General features: G+C 42.9%; 1 protein-coding gene across 2 annotated transcripts in view; it reads right to left on the reverse strand.

The window, feature by feature from the left end:
• CTCF (CCCTC-binding factor) overlaps window positions 1-21,921 on the reverse strand; it is a 656,010-nt gene that overhangs the window by 275,542 nt on the left and 358,547 nt on the right. The window lies entirely within an intron of this gene.

Here is a 21,921-nt window from a genome sequence, read left to right on the forward strand (position 1 = left end):
GAAACCACCCCAGAAAATATTCAAAGAGTTACAAAACACAATTCTAGAGGTATAGTTGACAACAACCTTATGTGAGTCCCCCTCACACAAGAACCCAGCACAACTTCATTTAAGTCTCATCTTAAATGTATATTTTTAATCTGCAGATCGGCCTCAAAACATGCAGCTGAAATAGCTGACCTCATACTCACTCATGAACTTGACCTACTAATTTTGACCGAAACTTGGTTAAATGAATCATCTACGCCCATCCCCGACATATTGGTACCACCTAATCATGATATCACCAGACTAGACAGAACTGATAGGCCAGGGGGAGGTATTGCTTGCATACATCGGAACAATCTCTCAGTGAACCCCTCCCACTCACCTGTACTATCCTCTTTTGAATACCTTTCTCTAGACATCACGAGTAACAACAAACCAGTATGTTCACTGCACACTTTCTACCGCCCACCAGGGGATAATCTCACCTTCATCGAACATCTCATGGATATCGTATCTGCAAATGCTGGACAACAAAACAGACAAATATTCTTTGGGGACCTCAATCTCCACTGGAATGACCTTAATAACCCAGCGGTCAATAGCCTCAAAGTTTTCCTCTCGACCTTGAACTCACCCAAATCTGTACCAGCCCCACACATGATCAAGGCTCAATACCAGATTTAGTCATTTCCAAGACCGATTCTATTCAGCTTGAAACAACCCTCCCCTGTGATTGGTCGGACCACCACATCATCACATTCTTCATCAATGAATCAGTAAAACTATACTCTACTCAACCCACAAGACTTAAAATTTGGAAGAGAAACCTAAAAAATGTGGGTGCAGACTTTGTCACAAATTCCAGCCCCAACTTCCTGCTTCCCCCTGAAGGCCTATCCGATGTTCAAGATGTGACTTACCACTACTTTCACTCCATAAACATGGTTTTAGACAAAGTCACTCCCTTACAATTGAAGAGATCCTCCACAGAAGATTCTAAACCAAGGTACGATGGGAGACTCAATGAGGAAAGAAGATCACTGAGATTAATTGAACGACGATGGAGATCAGCTCCCTCTTCTGACCACCTCAAACTCCTAAGATCCACGAGAAACTCCTACTACAGAAAGATCAGATGATCACAAGCAGACTTTTTCAGTAATCAATTAGATCAAGCCAAGAACTGTCCCAAAACACTATTTGAACTAATCAAAACACAATCTAAGTATGTACCTCAAGCTAACTCAGGCCCACTACCCAATTGTGAAGAATTTGCCTCCTTCTTCATTATGAAGACAGAAAACATAAAGACTGAACTGCTCAACGACTTCATAACCCATACTGACTCACATGGACACTGCATCTCCCCCTCCAGGAGCCTTACCTATATTTGCACCAAAGTTCTACCTCAAAAATCGCGCCTCCTGGTCCTCTTTCAATACATACAGTGGAGAAGCTATATTAAAAACGTTCATGTCACTTAATCCCTCAAACCACTTCACAGACCCCCTTCCCGCAAACTACATGAAAAACTTCATTCCACTGCTACTGCCTCTATGGACCAAGATTATAAATACCCATCTCCTGAAAGGAATCATCCCAGAAATCCTTAAATCTGGGCAAGTATCCCCTATCTTAAAGAAGCCAACGGTTGACCCATCGGACTTAAATAATTACTGCCCAATATCCGACATTCCTACTCTGGCCAAACTGTTAGAAAAATGTGTTCACACACAGCTTAGCAACCACATAGACCATTTCAACCTGCTTCACCAATACCAATCCTTGACCAAAACGAAGCCTGTTTGCCAATCTTGCTTGACCTTTCATTGGTCTTTGACACCGTCAAACATGACAACCTGCTTGAGCTCATGAAACTCAGAATGGGATTATCGGGATCAGTTCTAAATTGGTTATCCACTTTCCTTCAAAATAGATCTAAAAGATTCAAGGTTAATTTATCATTGTCCAAGTCCGTCCCATGCACTTGAGGAGTCCCACAAGCATCATCCCGCTCTCCTACACTTTTCAACCTATTCATGGAACCGCTCACCAAAATTCTTAACTCCTCCAATGTCCACTATCACATGTACGCAGATGATACTCAACTATATTTAAAAATCCACTCACTAGAGGACATCAAATCTCTCAACCTAAAGCTACATGAAACTCAGACCTGGCTGGCTGAAAATCATCTGAAACTAAACACCATCAAACCGGAATTTCTCCGAATCGCTCCTCCCAACCAATCGACCATTATTCAAGATTGGCCGAAACACCTAACAGCACTCAATTGCCAACCTTGTATTATCGACTCAGCGAAATCACTTGGAGTTACTCTGGATAAAAATCGAAACATGCAGAGACACGTTAGTACCGCAACAAAAGGATGAACACCTTGAGAAAACTCAAACCCTTCCTTCCTGCAAACGACTTCAAACTGGCAGTTCAAGCATTAGTAATCCCAAGACAGGAAGGATAAGTTCCTTACCTGTAATCCTAGTTCTCTTCCAGAGGCATTCTCATCAAAGTCATAAGCACTGAATAGTCCCGCCCACGTGCGGGGACCCCGAAGCAATAGCCAATAATATGCATACATCTACTATATATATATATATATATATATATATATATATATATATATATATATATATATATATATATATATATATATATACACTTAAAAAACCATAGGTTTCACACAGGTTATAGTTAGGTAGATATTTCACTCGTAAAAAACCAATGAAATTCCCCCGTTATAGTTAGTTCAGATAACTATAACTCGCGCGCCCGAAATCCACTGCTCATGACGTCACATATTACATCACTCATGACATGGTCAGTGGCATCACTCATGACATCACTGATGACATCATCCTTGTGATAGAGTGGCGGTCGCGCGAGTTATAGTTATCTGAACTAACTATAACGGGGGAATTTCATTGGTTTTTTATGAGTGAAATATCCACCTAACTATAACATGTGTGAAACCTATGGTTTTTTAAGTGAATTTGTACGTTTTTTTAAATGCTAATTTATTTATGTATCATTATTTTTTTTAATATATTTATTTTACAATAAACTACTGACAAAGGCTAGGGGGTCAGGAACTCTCTACCCTGCCCCCTTTTCACGTTCGCCACCTTCCTTTTTCACTCTCGCACGGAAAACAAACAAAATGGCGGCCGACACTTCCTGATTTCGACCGATTCGAACGTTAACTAACATGTAACCACCAATCAGAATTACGCTCGCGCACGTTAGGGTGCTCGCACGGTGCGCGCTTAAAGATATTTATATGCTTTTAAATGCTATTTTCTCAGGAACTACTGAACAGATGGACACCAGACCTGCAAAAGGCACTTCCCTGACCTGAGGACTACCTCTCTGCCAAATTTCAAGTAATTCTGTTCAGCCGTTCGGGCTGTACCTTCGACTAAAGGTCCTATGGAAAAATGCATGGGGAAAACGCGTTTTGGGACCCCCCTTTTTTCTCGGCCCCGTTTGACGAATCACCCTGAGACTTTCAGGGTAGGAGCTGAACGGAGCGCCCCATTAGTTTTGAAAATTTCGCGAGGATTCGTCAACCGGCACCAAAGTTATTCAAAATAGAATTTTCAGATTTCCTATGGAAACTCGGTCCTAACTATAACTATCTACTGGCGACCGCCAGTAGAATATATATATATATATATATATATATATATATATATATATATATATATATATGATTGAACTTTGCTTATCCACTAATTTCCTTTTATTCCAAAATGTAATTTACCATCAGGTACGTGGTGTGGCAATGGGGGCTTGCTTCTCCCCTAGCTACTCATGCTTGCATGTGGGTTGGTGGGAGAAGCATGTCCTCAAAACCACTCATCAGCGCTGGTGGAGCCATGTGGTTCACTATTGGCGCTATATCGATGACATATTTTTAATTTGGAATGGTTCAAAGGATGATGCAATTAGATTTGTTGATGATATCAATTTCAATGATTTGAATCTGAAGTTTACTGCCTCTATTGACAACCTCTCTGTTGAGTTTCTTGATGTTCTGGTGTATATAGACAGCAACGCACTTTGTACTAAATTGCATAGGAAAACAACTGCAGGGAATTCAATTTTACATGCTGACAGTGCACATCCACGCCATCTTATAAAGAGCATACCCTATGGCGAATTTATTCGCATTCGACGTATTTGCAGTTCTGAAATTGTCTCGATTGAATGCCAGAAGGCAGCATTTAGTAGATTTTTGGACAGGGGTTATATAAAACATCTTTTGACAAATGCCCTTGATAAGGCTAACTCTGTACCCAGAGCTACCTTGTTACAACCCAGTATCAAGAATGCTATGAAAACTCAAAAATCAGATACACAGTCTATTCGCCTTATCACAACTTTTAGTTCAAGAAAATGCTATTCGCAAGATTATTTATTCAGAATGGCCCATTATTTTAACGGACAACATTCTGGGCCCAATTCTTCCCAACTTACCATCTATTACTTTTAGGAAGGCTCCCTCTATGAGGGATGCCCTTGTGAGAACTATGCCTGAGGTTAGTGCTAAGGGCACTTGGCTTACTAAGACTGGGTTTTTCAAATGCAATTCTTGCCGTGCCTGTACCTTTGCTACCAATAGCACGCACTATAAAACTGCATTCAATGACAAAGAGACAGCTATTCTAGGACATTTAACTTATCACACTGAATATGCTATTTATAAATTAAAATGCACTTGCAATCTGGAATATATTGGAAGCACCAAACTTCCTGTGCACAAACAGGTTTTGCAGCATATTAGGGCAATTGTTAATTCTGACCCCAACTATCCAGTTGCTAGACACTTCAAAGCAATTCATAATAACAAATTAAAGGATTTGGAGTACACTGTCATAGGGTCAGTTGCCAACCCCGGACGGGGTGGTAATCGTGATAAATTACTGAGACAACAGGAGTCTCATTTTATCTTAGCCCTAGACACAAGAGTCCCCAATGGTTTGAACATTAATGAAGATCTGCATAATTTCCTATGAGTATCTAATTATCCTGATGTAAAAAATGTATTTTATTATATGTTTAACATCTTTTTTAACTCTGGTTGATGTGCAATGAACAAGTTTTTGAAATTCAGCTATGTATTTATCGTGTTTTCTACTGATACATCCTGTGCTGAGGTTATTTTTTAGCTAATAACTATTCTGATTTTCTTCTATTAACTCTATTGCTGTTTTAGAGCAACTATTTTTGCACTTTTTTATGGCACTTTAATATTATCTTTTATCATCAGACTATTTACCATCAGCTATCGCCTGTATAGAGTTCTAGTAAATCCTTGGTTGACAGAAAATAATTTTTTTTTAAAATACATTTTTATAGATCTATTTATGACTTTTAGCATATTTAACGTTGTTGTATTAATATTGGTCTTATTCATACATGCTGCTAATTGATCATTTTTCTATATATAATTATTTTTTCTTTTACGCATTCATTTTAGGGACATAATTCCTGGGTTTCCATTTTTTGGACACTTGTCCTCTCCATGTTCAGACAGCCTTTTTTATGGTAATATAGGCAATATAGGTTACTGTAGAGGCGGATTATATGCACTATGTATTTATTTGTTTACCGCATTTTATGTCTCCTATTTATATATTTCTATGTTCATGCAAATATTTGTCTGGGTTTGTTAATATGGTGAGCCCTACTACTTTATGCGTATTTTGCACATGTTATTCGTAACATTTATCGTTACCATTTGGATTCCAATGCAGTGAATGATTGTTATTTTTCAGTCTGTCTTTTATTTCCTTTACCTGGTTGGTGCCCAGTGTCTCTCTATATATTATGTCATCACACAGAGACGCATCATGTGATCAAGCTCCGTGCGTGGAGCGAAACGCGACATGGTGGACACTGGCCCTGCTATTTTCCTGTTTTAGCTTGGGTAATAAATCACCTGCTTCACCCACTTTTCTGCGTTGTGGGACTGCCGATTTGAATTTTGGAGGCGAGAGGTCCGTGCCTGCATTCCGCTGAGAAGAGAGCGGAAAGGACTGTATATATATATATATATATATATATATATATATATATATATATATATATATATATATATATATATATATATATATATATATATATATTACCTACTGGCGGTCGCCAGTAGGTAGTTATAGTTAGGACCACGTTTCCATAGGAAAACCTCAACATTCTATTTTGAATAACTTTGGCGCCGGTCGACGAATCCTCGCGAATTTCTCAAAATAGGTGGGGCGCTACGCTCCGCTCCTACCCTGAAAGTCTCGGGGGGATCCGTCAAGCGGGGGCTGAGATAAAAGGGGGGTCCCAAAACGCGTTTTTCCCATGCATTTTTCCATAGGACCTTTAGAACGAGCTACAGCCTGAACGGCTGAACAGAATTACTCAAAATTTGGCAGAGAGGTAGTCCCTAGGTCAAGGAAGTGCCTTTTGTAGGTTTGGTGTAAATCTGTTCAGTAGATTCTGAGAAAATAGCCTTTAAATCAATATATATATATCTGAGCCAGCTTACGGTACGCTTACCGTACGCTTACGGTAAGCGTACGGTGGCGTGCGCGAGCGCGATTCTGATTGGCTCTTAGATCTTAGTAAACATTCGAATCGGCCGAAACCAGGAAGCGGCGGCCGCCATTTTGTGTATTTCACTCTGAAAAAAAAGAGTGAAAACAAGGAAAGGGGGCAATGAGGAGAGTTACAGACCCCCTAACAATTGTAAGGGGGTCAAAGATGGACAGAAAAGTACAAAAAAAATATTTATTGATTTTAAAAAAAATCACGGGGTACGCGTACGGTAAGCTTACGGTAAGCGTACGGTAAAAAAAATAAAAATAAATAAATGAAAAGCAGATTTAAGAGTTTAGAAATTAGGGAGCTCTAAAAAGAGCTGTTGTGTTTATGGAGTCATTTTTTTAGTGGTACCTACAAGTAAGTACCGATGCAGAGTCTAAGGTTCAAGAGGAAGACTCTGTTCCCTTCATCATTGAAGTGCACACCATCTCCTCTATAAATGTCTTGCATGTCGTAACGCAAGTTGTTGTGGTAAATGGCACCCATACCATAGTCACGGAGGAAAGCAGAAACAGATTTGTTGACGTGCTTTCTTGCTTTGTCAATCTGTGGACAGAAATGATTGGACCAGTTCCATTTTTGCCTTTGGCATATGTTGGAAAACACAAAGGCAGTTTTAGGGAAAAGTGAAAACAGTTGTGCAAAGGTGTCCTTCATAAGCATTTCCAGACCTACCCCAGTCAAAGTGCCTAGGTCATTGCCACCACAGTGCACTATTATGAGGTCAGGGTGTTGGATTTGCATGAAGGATTTCACCAATGGCATCAATTGGTGCCACTTTAACCCTCTCTGACCAATCCATTTAATGTCTACATTTGGCAAAGCAAGGTCTCTCACCATATCTGTTTTCTCTGCAAACTTTTCACTCCAGAAGACATAGCTGTGCCCTACAATCCACACTGTGAACATCTTCAAAGGAGAACTGGATGCACTCAGGAGGTGTCTTTCAGTAGAATGGCAATATGAAAAGAAAGACAGTTTGGAAATGGAGGCATACATATTTTTTTCAAAACAAAAAGAACTGATTGGCTGTTTCATACCATTCTAGAATAAAAACTAGGCTGTATGTGTAAATTAATAGAAGCATGTTTTGTATTGGTACAAAAAAATGTGTAACCAAAGAACAGTACTATGGATTTGCTGTTAGGTTTGAAAAGTCAAGCACTCTTGCTCTGTGGAATTGAAACATTGTGTGTCGAACTTCTGACCTAACTGCACACAGCAGTGTTCCATGAGCTGTTGCTATGGTAGCAGGCAGAAGTCAAGTTGGGGGAAGGGTACTAGGCAGAAGTCAAGGTGGGGGAAGGGTACTTTTGGAAAAGGGTTCGTTTTCAACCAATAGAAATGTGTGATTACATGTGAAAAAAGGGGGAAACACTGAGATTTGAAACTTACATGTATATGTGTGGAAAAATAGAGGGAAAGTTTGCCATTATCTGGTTCTGCTGAGAGGAGAGAGGTGAACACAACAGAGATCCTGGCTCTGATAATCTGCTGTTTGAGTGTCACATTTCTTTCACAACTAACTAATTTTAAAGGTGAGTTTACAGTTTGAGAGGGTATGTATGTGGTAACTTAAGAAATGAATAATAGAAATGGGAATTGTTTTTGTTGTAGTTACACATGGTGGTTTCATAATGTGTCAGTGTGTAAAAGTGATTTACACTTGCCCCTGAAAAAAAAAAGAGCAGTAAGTGTGCTTTCAAATTGGCAAAGAAATTTCGTTTTGGGACTAATGTGAAAATATGACTGTGTGCATAGAAGAATTATAGGCAGAGATTTATTGCGTCTTGCTCTGGTGATTTCACAGTTGCATTAGATGGAAAGGGGGAGCGAATTTTTGGGGGAATAAGCAGAGGGTTAGCACACACCCATGTCCTTGCCGTGTATAGTCATGCACAGTATTTACAAGCCAGTGGGGTTTTCAGGTTTAAGTCTGTAATGCAAATACATTCAGCATCACTAAGGCTGGTTGCCCTTGGTGGAGTGTAGGCAGTCACAGAGAATGCACATGGTGGTGGTCTGAAAAAAAAACAGTTTGTACACGTGCAATTAAATAAATCAAAAATAGTGGTTTCATAATGTGTCAGTCTGTAAAAGTGATTTCCAATTGTTAAAAGAGGCAAAAATATTTTTGGGAAAAAAATGTAAATATGTGTACTGTATTATAAATTGTTATAAAAATATTAATACTTTTTTCTTTTTTTTCAGATCGATATAGAAAATTTTCGAAAACTACAACCATTTTAAAAACTATTTTTTAAAAAAACAAATGAATAAATATTTTTTTGAGTGAGTATGGTAAGTCAATGTAATGTGATAAATGATTTTTAGTGTTTTTTTAAAAAAAAATAAAAAAGGTGAGCTTACCGTACGCGTACGGTAAAAAAAAAAATAAAAAAAAGTTTTTAAAAACATGTAAAAAAAAGATGAAAGATAAGGTTGGCTCTTAAAAGAGCCGTTGTGTTCATGCAGGGACAGAGGAAAGAAAGATTGGGAATATTAGACGGTACGACAAGTGTGCTCATCTATTTTATTGTTCACTAGGGAAATACTGGTCTCCCTATAAGTAATTAGATCGTGACAAGTGGCGCACCGTACTTCAACCCTCGCAAACCGAGGGTTAATTTCCAGAGGGCCAGCAAAAGGAGATTCTCCCCCCACAGATGAAGGGCTCACCTGACCTGCAGAAGAAGGAGTCTGCCCTGCAGATGATGGTCCAGGCTGAGCTGCTGTGGATGTACTGGCTCGTCTTTCTGAAGAGTTACCTCCAAAAAGATGACCATGTGTCCTTTTGTGTACATCCTTGAGGTGTCTGATCATGGTGTGATTCCCAAAGGAATACTTCCTGTCAGGATTACCTCTAGAAAGTACACGCTGACACAGCCTGCAAGTAACTAAGGGTGCATTCACCTTTTGCTGGCCTTCTGGAAAAGTAAAATAATCCCAAACATAAGAAGGCTTTACTTTCCTCGCTCTCTGCCTCAAGACAGTGCTGCTGGTGCTAGCCTCACTCTCAGAAGGGCTCTGCTGTTCTGCCATCGTATCCCAAAGACAAACCAGCTCCTTCTTCCAAGGGATCACAAGCAGAAATGAGGGGAATGGGTGTGGTGTAGGAGAGTTCTAGAACTGAAAGTAGTTTCCACCAATCAAAAGTTGTGTTTCATGATCACATGACCTACCGTACGCTTACGGTACGCTTACGGAGCGCTTACGGCAAAAGTGCGCATGCGCGTAAAAAAGACACGCGCTTGCGCGCATGCGCATAACAGTCATTTCCCGGCACTTCCGCGTAACGTGCGCGTGTTGCGTAAGCGCGCACGCGTCCCACGCGCAGTACGCGCGGCTACGCAAAGTACGTAACTATGCGCAAGCAGCGTAGATAGATTACGGACGTTGCGTAAACCGTACGCTTACCGTGAGCTTACGGTACGCGTACTATAAAAAAAAAAAAAAAAAAAAAAAAAAAAAATCTGGAAATAAATTTTACATGTTTATTTTAAAAAATATATATAAAAAAATATTTAAGGATTTTAAAAATTTAAGCATAGTCTTTATAAAAGATAAGAAAATTAAATTAAAAATATGTTTGAAAAAAATGAAGAATAAAAAAAAAAAAATAGCATTTAAAAAACCTTGCAAATTCACTGAAAAAACCATGGGTTTCACACACGTTATAGTTAGGAATTAGCATTTAAAAAACCTTGCTAATTCACTGAAAAAACCATGGGTTTCACACACGTTATAGTTGGGAATTAGCATTTAAAAAACCTTAGAAATTCACTGAAAAAACCATAGGTTTCACACACGTTATAGTTAGGAATTAGCATTTAAAAAACCTTAGAAATTCAGTGAAAAAACCATAGGTTTCACACATGTTATAGTTAGCTGGACATTTTACTCGTAAAAAACCAATGAAATTGCCCCGTTATAGTTAGTTCAGCTAACTATAACTCGCGCGCCCGCAATGCACTGCTGATGACGTCACATATTACATCACTCATGACATGGTCAGTGACATCACTCATGACATCACTGATGACATCTCAAATGACATCACTGATGACCTCACTGATGACATCATCCAGTGAATGTGTGTTTTTCTGAAAATTAAATATGTTTTATATATGTATATCTCAAGGTCAATGGAAGAATAAATGGGTATATAAGTGTCTAAATGGATGATTTGTTTTTGAAAAATTGATTGTGTAACTGACTGATTAAGTGTATCTCTCACTTTGTGTATAAGTGGCTGCATGGGTTGGTGAGTAGCTACATGGGTGTCTATATAGGTTATTAGTTGTTTTTTTGAGTATCAGTCTGAGTGTCTGTATGGTACGGTGGGGGGTATTACGTAGTGCATAGATGCATGAATGAGTGACTCACTGTTTGTATGTGTTGAAGACAGCATGTGTGCAGGACTGTATGGGTGGATGAGTGTGTGTATGGGTGTGTTAGTGAGTGAATGACTGTCTCAATAGTGTCTTCAGGAGTAACTACATATGTTTTAAACTAGTATATGTGACTATTGGTGTATATATGTGACTATATGTGAGAGGGAGAGATTGAAAGAGTTCCTGTATGAATAAGTATGTGTTTCTATAAGTGATTGTTTAAAAGACTAAGTATGTGTAAGTTTCCGTAGAAGTAAGTATGGTGGTGTGTGTATTACTGTATATGCAAGTAAATGTATATTTTATTCTTTATTAGCATGAGTGACTATGTGTGTGAGTAACTCTATGGATGAGTGGCATTGTGTAACAGGATGTATAGATGTATGAGTACATATGATGAGTGAGTACATGTATGAGTGACTGTATAGGACTGTTGGTGAATGAGTGGATGTGTATGTGGATCTTAGAATTACTGAAGAGGTTGTTGTAACTGGTATTGGTATGTCCATTGTTTTGAAATTTTTAGTCTCTATTTTTGAATGTGTGTATCAAAGCTTATATTAAGGTGAGAGGAGGTCTGCCACTCTATCACAAGGATGATGTCATCAGTGATGTCATCAGTGATGTCATTTGAGATGTCATCAGTGATGTCATGAGTGATGTCACTGACCATGTCATGAGTGATGTAATATGTGACGTCATCAGCAGTGCATTGCGGGCGCGCGAGTTATAGTTAGCTGAACTAACTATAACGGGGCAATTTCATTGGTTTTTTACGAGTAAAATGTCCAGCTAACTATAACATGTGTGAAACCTATGGTTTTTTCACTGAATTTCTAAGGTTTTTTAAATGCTAATTCCTAACTATAACGTGTGTGAAACCTATGGTTTTTTCAGTGAATATATATATATATATATATATATATACACACACACACATATATACAAACATAAATAACCATATATATAGATAAAATGCATATGTATATATATATATGCAGCCTGAAAAACATGTTACTAGGCTCAAAACTGTCACAATTGCATTGTAAATCTTTTACATCTGAAAAAATAAAGACATACAAGTCATGATATACTTATGATACATATAAAGAAAACTGCTTTGAGTTTACTTTGAAACACACAACCTTTATTTTCAAAGGTAAAAAAAGCAAGATAATAGAGGCAGATTAGTCTAGAAAGGCTGCATATAGAAACAATTGGAAAACTGGCGCCGTGCCTTTAAGACCTCCAGGAACCCCCAGGCTCCCATCATGCACCACAGGTGACAGTTAGGTCAGTTCTTTTGGACGGCGTATAACAGTTAAATCACAGTATGGGTAACAGATACATATACATGGCCATGGTATTCATCCGGGGAGGAGGGAGGGTTGCTTAGGACTTTGAAGAGTATACCCCTGGATGAGAAGTAGGATTACAGGCAAATGTATCCTTCTCTTCCAGGGGATACTCCTTAATAGTCATAAGCACTGAATAGAGTAGCAAGCCCATCCCCGTACCCTGCGGACGAATACCAGTATGTCAAAACCATTTTACCAAAACATATATTACCCAAACAAATTTCTCAAGGATGCTGGACCAAATTGAGCATCTGCTTGAGTGTCAGAATCAAGGCAGTAATGACGTGCGTAAGTATGGACCAAACGCCATGTGGCTGCTTTACAAATTTCTTGAATAGGTACATCCCTAAGCATTGCTATCGTAGCAGCTTTGCCTCTTGTAGAATGCGCCCTCGGCTTGCCCGGGAGCTGCTTATGTGCCAGTTGATAAGATAACATGATACATGACACTATCCATCTAGAAATTGACCTTTTGGAGGCAGGGAAACCAGTGTTCAATGGACCATAATTCACAAACAGTTGGTCAGACTTTCGTACACTTTTTGTTTTATCAAGATAGAATTGTAACACTCATTTTAAATCTAGAGGGTGCAGAGATCTCTCTGCAGGAGTGACAGGGTTTGCAAATAAAGTAGGAAGTGTAACCGACTGGTTGATGTGAAACTCTGAGACCACCTTAGGAAGGAACCTCGGGTGAGTACGTAACACCACTCTGTTCGCATAAAAAACGAGATAAGGCTCTGTAGAGCATAAGGCTTGCATCTCGCTCACCCTGCGGGCAGATGTGATTGCTACGAGAAAAGCAGTCCTACACGAAAGATGCTGAAGGGATTCGAATGGGGGACCCATTAGCTTAGAGAGGACCACATTAAGCTCCCAGGGAGGAGATGGAGACCTAATGGGTGGGTAGACCTTTTTTAGACCCTCCAGGAAATCCTTAACAACTGGCATTTGAAAGAAGGAAGCCTGAGAGGGAGAATTTCTATATGCTGTTATCGCTGCCAGGTGAACCTTTATGGAGGAGTATTGCAAACATGCTTTGGCCAAATATAGTAAGTATGGTAACAGCATAGGATCATGACCCTCAGCAGTACACCACATGTAAAAATGCTTCCACTTAAAAGCATAAGACTTCCTCGTAGAAGGTCTCCTAGCCTCCTTCAAGATCTGCATGCAGTCTTGAGAGAGACCTAAATGTCCATATTGGATAAACTCAGGAGCCATGCTTCTAACCTCAGGGACGGCAGGTTGGGATGGAACACCTTGCCTCCCGCCCTGGTCTGCAGATCCGGATGACATAGTAACCTGTGTGGTACTTTGGACAGATGAAGAAGGTCCGGGTACCACCACTGGCGAGGCCACTCTGGAGCAACCAGTATCATCTATGTCTTGGAATAGTACAGTTTCCTGATCACCATGGTAATGAGGGGAATTGGTGAAAAGGCGTAGAGTAATGTCTCTGACCAGTATATCAATAGAGCATTCCCCTTGGATCCTGGTTGCGGGTACCTGGAGGCGAAGACGCGGCATTTTGCGTTTTCTGCGTCTGCGAAGAGATCGAGGTCTGGTGTTCCCCAGTTGTGGAAGATGTGTTGCGCCACTTCTTGTTTTAGCACCCAGTCGTGTGCTTCGGCAAAATGCCTGCTTAGGCCGTCCGCTTGGACGTTAAGAACGCCTGTTAAGTGAATTGCGGAGATTTTCAGGTCTCGTGCCAGAAGCCACTTCCAAATCGCCTGTGCTTCAGAAACAGGGGTCTGGACCTGGTGCCCCCCTCTTGTTCAGGTAGTACATGGTTGTTGTACTGTCCTTCTGAACCAGCAGAGCAGTCATCTGATGGAAGGAAAAAACGCCTTGAGAACCAGATGCACCGCTCTGAGCTCCAGCATGTTTATGTGGTATAGTTGCTCTTTCTCTGACCCCATTCCTTGGATCTGTAGTGGCCCCATATGAGCGCCCCATCCCTGAAGGGACGCATCCGTCACCAGAGTCTGTTTGGGCAGTTCCTGTTGAAAGGGGACTCCTACGATGAGAGGAGTCCATGGCATCCACCATCTAATGGAGAGCCGGACAGACAGAGGTAGAGTTAAAGTGTCCTCCCAGCGATTGGAGATCTGGGACCACTGATCCTCTAGAGTCTGCTGTAGAGGTCTCGTGTGAAGCCTGGCGTTTGGAACTAGAAAAATGCAAGAGGCCATCGAACCCAATAGAGATGAGACCTGCCTGGCCGTGGGCTGGGGTATCTTTAGGAGAGTCTGATATTTGTGGAGAATGGATGATAGTCTCTCCTCCGAAGGATACGCTCATTGTGTTTACTGTGTTCAAAGTTGCGCCCAGGTAATGTATCCTCTGTGTTGGATTGAGGCTGGATTTTTTTAAATTGACGTGGAGACCCAGTTGATGTAGTTGTTGTATGCAGTACGCAAGGTGCTGCCGTAGAGGACTTGGAGATGCACTCTTGAGAAGCCAGTTGTATAGGTAAGGGCGGCCGAAAATTGGTTTCTTCCTCAAGAAAGCAGCTACTACTGCCATGCACTTTGAGAATGTGCGAGGAGCAGACTTCACAACGAAGGGCAGGACAGTGAACTGGAAGTGGTCTGAATGGATGTGAAACCGTAGAAACTTTCGATCCTTTGGAGAGATTGGGATGTGGAAATAGGCATCTTGAAGATCTATGGAGCACATACAGTCCCCTTGATGTAGATGTGGGATTATTGGAAGTGATGCCAGCATTCTGAACCTCTCCGAATGAACTTGTTGAGACGCCCGAGATCTAGTATAGGCCTGATCTCCTTGTTTGGACCGTTCTTTGGGACCAAAAACTATCGGGAGAAGATCGCCTGTCGAAGTAAATGCCATAGGACCTCCTCGATGGCCTCCTTTAGAAGTAGAAGTAGAGCGGCCACCTCTTCTCAGAAGATTTATGCAATGGATGATAGTCTTTTGAGGAGGAATAGAAGGTGGAGGGGACTTGAATCTGATGGAATACCCATTCCTCACAATATTGAGCACCCACTTGTCTAGTGTGATTTTGGTCCACTCTTCCAGGTGGAAACGGACACTTCACCCCCACCAGAGTGGGTAACGGAGTTAGGGGAAGTAAGCACTCACTGCTTCTGTTATTGCTGGACAGCAGGTGTGGACTTGTCTGGAGTTACCTCCTCGTCCTCTACTAGGACTGTGATCTTCCTTGATGTTGCTGAGAGGACCACTGAGGGGTTTGAACCCTCTGTTGGCATTGGTGCCGATCGTAAGGGCGGTAGCGTCGCCTGAAGTCCTTCCTCTTCTCGAGCCCAACCGTCTTCACTGTATCCAGTTCGGTCTTTGTCCTGGACATTTCGTCATCAGAATGAGAGCCGAAGAGCTATGTGCCATTGAAGGGGAGATTGAGAATACGATGTTGCGCCTCTGGCTTCAAACCTGTCAATCTCAGCCAGGCAGAGCAACAGGCACAAATCCCATGTGCATAACCATGGGCAGCTAAGTCAGTGGCATCAGCCGCTGCACTGATGACCTGACTGGCCACCAGACCACCTTCACGAAGGATTTCCAGGAAATCTTGCTGGTCTTCTTTAGAGAGCTTCTCAGAGAAGTGAGAAAGAGTCCCACAAAGAGCAGTCATACCGACCCAGTAAGGCGGAGGCGCTGGCTATTTTCATATAAGATGCTGAGGTGGTGCACATTCTCTTGCCAACCAAATCCATGGCCTTACTGTCTCTATCCGGGGGTACCGCAGATGATACTGCCCCCGTCTGGTTCTTCGGTGCCGCTGAAACAATAACTGAGTCAGGTGGAGAGTCAGCTCTCAGAAAAAAGGGGTCCTTCTCAGAAGCTTTGTATTTTTTAGTGATCCGAGATGGGGTCGCCTCCACCGATGCTGGAGTAAGAAACTTTTGAAGAGCAGGTTCTAGTAGGCCGGGCACTAAGGGAAGCAATGGTCTAGAGGAAGACCTTTGGTGAAGTGTTTCGAAGATGACTGATGTTTTAGTGGTGGAAACAGACATTTCAATCTGAAGCTTCGCAGCCCCTCAACATAGAACCTCATTGAAGGTCAGGATATCATCAATGGGCGATATTCTACTCGGAGGAGAGGAAGAAAGAGTAGGAGATTAATCTGCCTTGGAATCTGAAGACCACAAGGAAGATCTACGGCTTCGTCTTCTAGGAGAGCAGTGGCGAGATCTGGATGCCCGACTCCTAGGAGAACATGAAGAGCGCCTTCTCAAAGATGGGGACCTTTGTGCAGTGGCACTACGCTCATGTCTATCAGATGTGTACTGATTGAATTATAGGAGATTTGGATCTTGTAGAGGAACGTGGCAGTCTTGTAATCCTGCAAATCTTCCACTCTCTTATGTCTCCTAGCCATCTCGAGGAGATATTAGTTGCAGGGGCTGGAGATGGCACTGGTGAGGGTTCAGCAGTGACTTGCACTAAAGTCCTGGGGAGGAAAAGGCACTCCTTGATGTCCCCACCTGGGCGTCCCGCGTCGAGCGTTCTCTCGAAGCCGCCCTAGGTCTCTTTGCAGGAGGAGATCTCCTCGACGTTGATCTCCTTGACCTAGATCGCGATCTTCTTGATCTAGAAACAGAGCGTGTTTTTTGAGATCTCGACGTCGATCTCCTCGACGTGGACCTCCTTGAAGTCAATCCCCTCGACGTCGATCCCTTTGACGACAGATGCGTCGACGTCATGCACCTCAACCGGCGAATGCCTGTGCTGGCGCGTCGACGGTGAACGACTGTGCCTCACCGACGTCGAGGCCCTCGGTGTTCGGCTCAACGTCGATGCAAGTGAGCCTCTCGACATCAGCGGTGATCTCGACGTCGCCAGGGCACCTCACGGCAGCGGGCTTCGACGCTGACAAGTCGACGTCGAGCCACGGCCTCTTGACGTCGTAGGCGAGCCAGACCTGGACCGCCTACGCATTGGTGTCAACTTCTTCCTATGGGTCTTCTCACCTGAAGTCGTCGAAAGGACGCCTCAACGTCGATTTCGACGCCGACTCTGTACACCAAGGTATTTTGGATGTCTGTCCCTCGACGGCATGCGAGACCGATGTTTTCTTTTCTCACCTTTCTCTTTGCTCCAACCTAGGAGTGCTTCTTTGAGGGATGTTCTTCTCGCCCACTTCCGGTTTCTTTTCCTCTCTCCTGCATGGAGTGCAGCTTAATCGTCTCCCTTTCCCTAAGGGTTCTTTTTGAAGACTTGCTGCAGTGGTAACACTGGTCTGGCTTGTGAGATGAAGGAAGACAAGCAATACAGACAGAGTGAGGGTCTGACTTAGCCATCTTTTTTCCACAGGCCGGGCACTTATTAAATAAGGTCGGCATTATGAAAAAAAAATTGCCAAAAGTCAGAAAAAACAACAGAATTAGTAAGCTAAGTACTAAAGACATTGAGAGAAACCTTAAAAAGTTCACTTTCAACCAGAAAAATAGTGATAAGAACTAAAGTTACTTACCTGTAAAGTGTGGTTCGCCAGTATTGGTATCTTTCATCGATTCACATGCCTGAATCATTATCCGTCAGAGTGGGAGTCCCACGGTACATAAAAATAGCATTATATATGCATATAGAAACCATATCATAGGTAACCTAGAACCAGGAAGTAAGGTAGCCAGAAATCAAAAGGAAAAAATCCTCCACTTTCATGACTCGTCCAAGTCATTATATATAGTCCAAACTACAGCTAATCAGGAGACAGCACTACCCAGAATGTTCTCCTCAGAGGCTCAGGCTCTCAGATTTTCTCGCACAAGTGTGATCCAGAATGAAAAGAGCATAGAAGAGCCTCTGAGGGGAGGTGGGCGAGTTGCATGTGAATCTATGAACGATACCAATACTGGAGAACCACAGATTACAGGTAAGTAACTTTTGTTCTTCTCCAGTATTGGGGTATCTTTCATAGATTCACATGCCTGAATCAGAGTAGAGAGCAGTAACTCCATAATAATACTAGTGATATTATCATCACAACATAAGCATATCACAGGCAATATGTAATCACAAATATGGATATTTCTATACATATATACAGACATATAGACATATCTACGTATTGAATATGCTACTTACCAGTATGCATCTGTTCTTGGCATGTAGGGCTGCTGACATTCATATCTGTGCATATATCGCCGCCTAGTGTTGGGTCCGGATGTTTGCATGTTGTTGCCCTGGAAGAGTCTTCGAAGTATCACGAGATAGGTGACTCCTCCCCTGGACCACAGTGCGCATGGGCATCCTCTCCATCCTTAGATTGTTTTTCGCCATTGTGGCAGTGATGGAGTAGATACAGTAAGTGATTACAATGCTATACAGTAATTCTGAGAGCTGCAGCTGCTACAGGCGCCGGGGAGGAGGGTGGGCGATATGAATGTTAGCAACCCTACATGCCAAGAACAGATGCATACTGGTAAGTAGCATATTCAGTTCGAGGCATGTGGGCTGCTGAATTCATATCTGTGCATAGAATATATAGCAGTACCTCCTATTAGCGGCGGCTACCAGTGCCAGCTGCAGCAGTCTGAAAAAGAGTTTTGAGAACAGCCTGTCCTACAGCTGCCTGCTGTTTTGAGTGTACATCTACACAGTAGTGTTTGGTGAATGTATGTATAGTGGACCATGTGGCTGCTCTACATATTTCCTGTAAAGGAATATTTCCCAGGAAAGCCATGGACGCCCCTAACTTTCGTGTTGAGTGGGCTCGTGGGGGAATCGTTAATGTGCGTTTAGCTTTTTGATAGCAAATTTCAATACATTTAACGATCCATCTGGCTATACCTGCTTTTGAAATGGCGTTGCCCTTGTGTTGTGGAGAAAAGGCAACGAAAAGTTGTTTTGTCTTCCTAAAGTCTTTAGTTCTGTCTATATAGTACATAAGGGCCCTCTTTACATCTAGTGTATGGAGCATTCTCTCAGCGACATTTTGTGGATTTTGAAAGAAAACAGGCAGTTCAATAGTTTGATTCATGTGGAACTGCGATATTACTTTAGGCATGAATTTGGGGTTGGTACGTAGTACAACCCTGTTTGCGTGAACCTGTATGAATGGCTCTTGAATGGTTAGTGCCTGGAGTTCACTAACTCTTCTTAACGAAGTGATTGCTACTAGGAAAGCTACTTTCCAGGTGAGGAATTGAATCTCACATGAGTGGAGAGGTTCGAAGGGTGGACCCATCAGTCTGGTGAGGACCAAGTTGAGGTTCCACACCGGTGCTGGTGGGTGCCTTGGGGGACTTACTCGTTTAAGTCCCTCCAAGAAGGCTTTGATGGCAGGCACTCTGAATAAAGAGAGGTGCTGCCTGTTTTGGAGATAGGCTGCTATTGCGGTTAAATGGATACGTATTGAGGTGTAGGCCAGATTGCATCGGTATAGGTGTCAGAGGTAACAGATTATGTTTTGAATGGATGCGTCTAGCGGGTTAATGTCATTGTTGTTGCAGTAAATGACGAACCTCTTCCATTTAGCCGCATAGCAAGCTCTGGTAGTGGGTCTCCTGGCCTCTTTGATGATCTCCATACAGTCAGGTGGCAGGATTAGGTAGCCAAACTCTAAGACTTCAGGAGCCAGATTGCCAGGTTCAGCTGTTGCGGATCTGGGTGCTGAATTTCGCCATGGTTCTGCGTTAAGAGTGCAGGTTTGATCCGCAGCCTTTGATGTGGCACCACGGAAAGTTCTAGAAAGGTGGTGTACCATGGCTGGCGCGCCCAAGTGGGAGCAACTAGGATGAGTGTCAGTGAGTGCTGTCGCAGTTTGCGTGCCACCAGCGGTATTAATGGCGCTGGGGGAAAAGCGTACGCAAATCTGCCGGACCAGTTCATCCAGATCGCATTGCCCTGCGACTGTGGATGTGGGAACCTGGCGGTAAAGCTTCGGCATTTTGCGTTTTCGTTTGTGGCGAATAGGTCTAGCTCTGGATGACCCCACTGTTGGAAGTACGGTTGGAGAACGGACGGATGTAGCTCCCACACGTGCATCTGGTGGCTGTGTCTGCTGAGCAGATCCGCCATCTGGTTGTCCTTGCCGGGGAGGTGTTCCACCAGTAGGAATATGTTCCTCTGAATGGCCCACTTCCACATGCTCTGAGCCAGGTGAGACAACTGTGGAGAGTGTGTTCCTCCCTGCTTCTGTATGTAGTACATGGCAGTCATGTTGTCCGTCCGGATCAACACAACTTTGTTGCACAAGTGTACTTTGAATGCCTTCATGGCTAGGAAGATTGCCATCAGTTCCAGAAGGTTGATGTGCATCTTCTTTTGTTGTGTCGTCCATAGTCCCTGCACTGTGTAATTGAGTACATGAGCTCCCCATCCCTGGAGAGAGGCGTCCGCCGTCAGTATTATTTGTGGAACAGGCTCTTGGAACGGTCGGCCCTTGCAAAGGTTTTGTGGATTCCACCAATGCAGAGAGTTGTATGCCCGACCGCTCACCAACACTAGGTCTATTAATTGCCCGTGAGCCTGATTCCATTGATGTGCCAAGCACTCCTGAAGCGGGCGCATATGTAGCCTCGCCTGCGGGACTATGAAAATGCAGGAGGCCATCATGCCTATCAACTGCATGAACACTCGCACAGAAAGGGAGTGTTGAGGTTTGAACTTTGAGATCAGCAGTTGTATGCTGTTGATCCTCACCAAATTTGGCTGAGCTGTGGCTGCCAGTGTTTATGGTTGCGCCCAGGTACTGTCGTACGTGTGCGGGTTGGAGATGTGATTTTGGGTAATTTAGTGAGAATCCCAGACTGTGAAGAAGGTGAATGGTGAGGGACATGTGGCTGGCGCATTGCTGGGCCGACTTTGCTTGAACAAGCCAGTCGTCCAGGTAAGGGTAGACGTGAATGTATTGTCTCCGTAGATGTGCAGCCACTGTAGCTAGGCACTTGGTGAAAACCCTGGGTGCTATTGTCACTCCGAAGGGGAGAATTTTGAATTGATAGTGCTGTTCCTGAATGGTGAACCTGAGATATTTCCTGTGTGATGGGTGTATGGGTATGTGGAAATAGGCATCTTTGAGGTCTAGTGTTGCTAGGAAGTCTCCCTGACTGAGCAGCGGGAGAACCTGCTGTAGGGTGAGCATATGGAAATGCTCCGAGAGAATGTAGTGGTTGAGGGGTCTCAGGTCTAGTATAGGTCTGAGTGACCCGTCCTTCTTTGGTATTAAGAAGTACAGAGAGTACACCCCTGTCCCCTGCTGGTTGACGGGCACGACCTCTATTGCACCTTTTTGTAGCATACTTAGCACTTCCTGCTGCAATAATGCTAAGTGCTCTACGGACATAGGACGGTGCTTTGGTGGTATGTTGGGTGGAGTGGAGGTTAACTCGAGACAGTAACCGTGTTGGATAATGTCCGTGACCCACCTGTCTGTGGTGATGTTTTTCCACGTGGACAGGAACCGCTGGAGTCTCCCCCGACAGGTGTTATGTGGTCGGGGGGAAGGGAGAGGGCGTCGCTGTTTGTTTTTGGGGGAGTACCTGGTGTTGCCGTAACCACGTCCCCTGCCCTTGGTGCTGGAGCCACGATATCCACCTCTGTTGGTTTTATCGTAGGTACTCTGTGTGCCCCCTTTA

This window comes from Triturus cristatus, chromosome 12, assembly GCF_964204655.1.
Source record: "Triturus cristatus chromosome 12, aTriCri1.1, whole genome shotgun sequence".
Classification (NCBI taxonomy): Eukaryota; Metazoa; Chordata; class Amphibia; order Caudata; family Salamandridae; genus Triturus; species Triturus cristatus.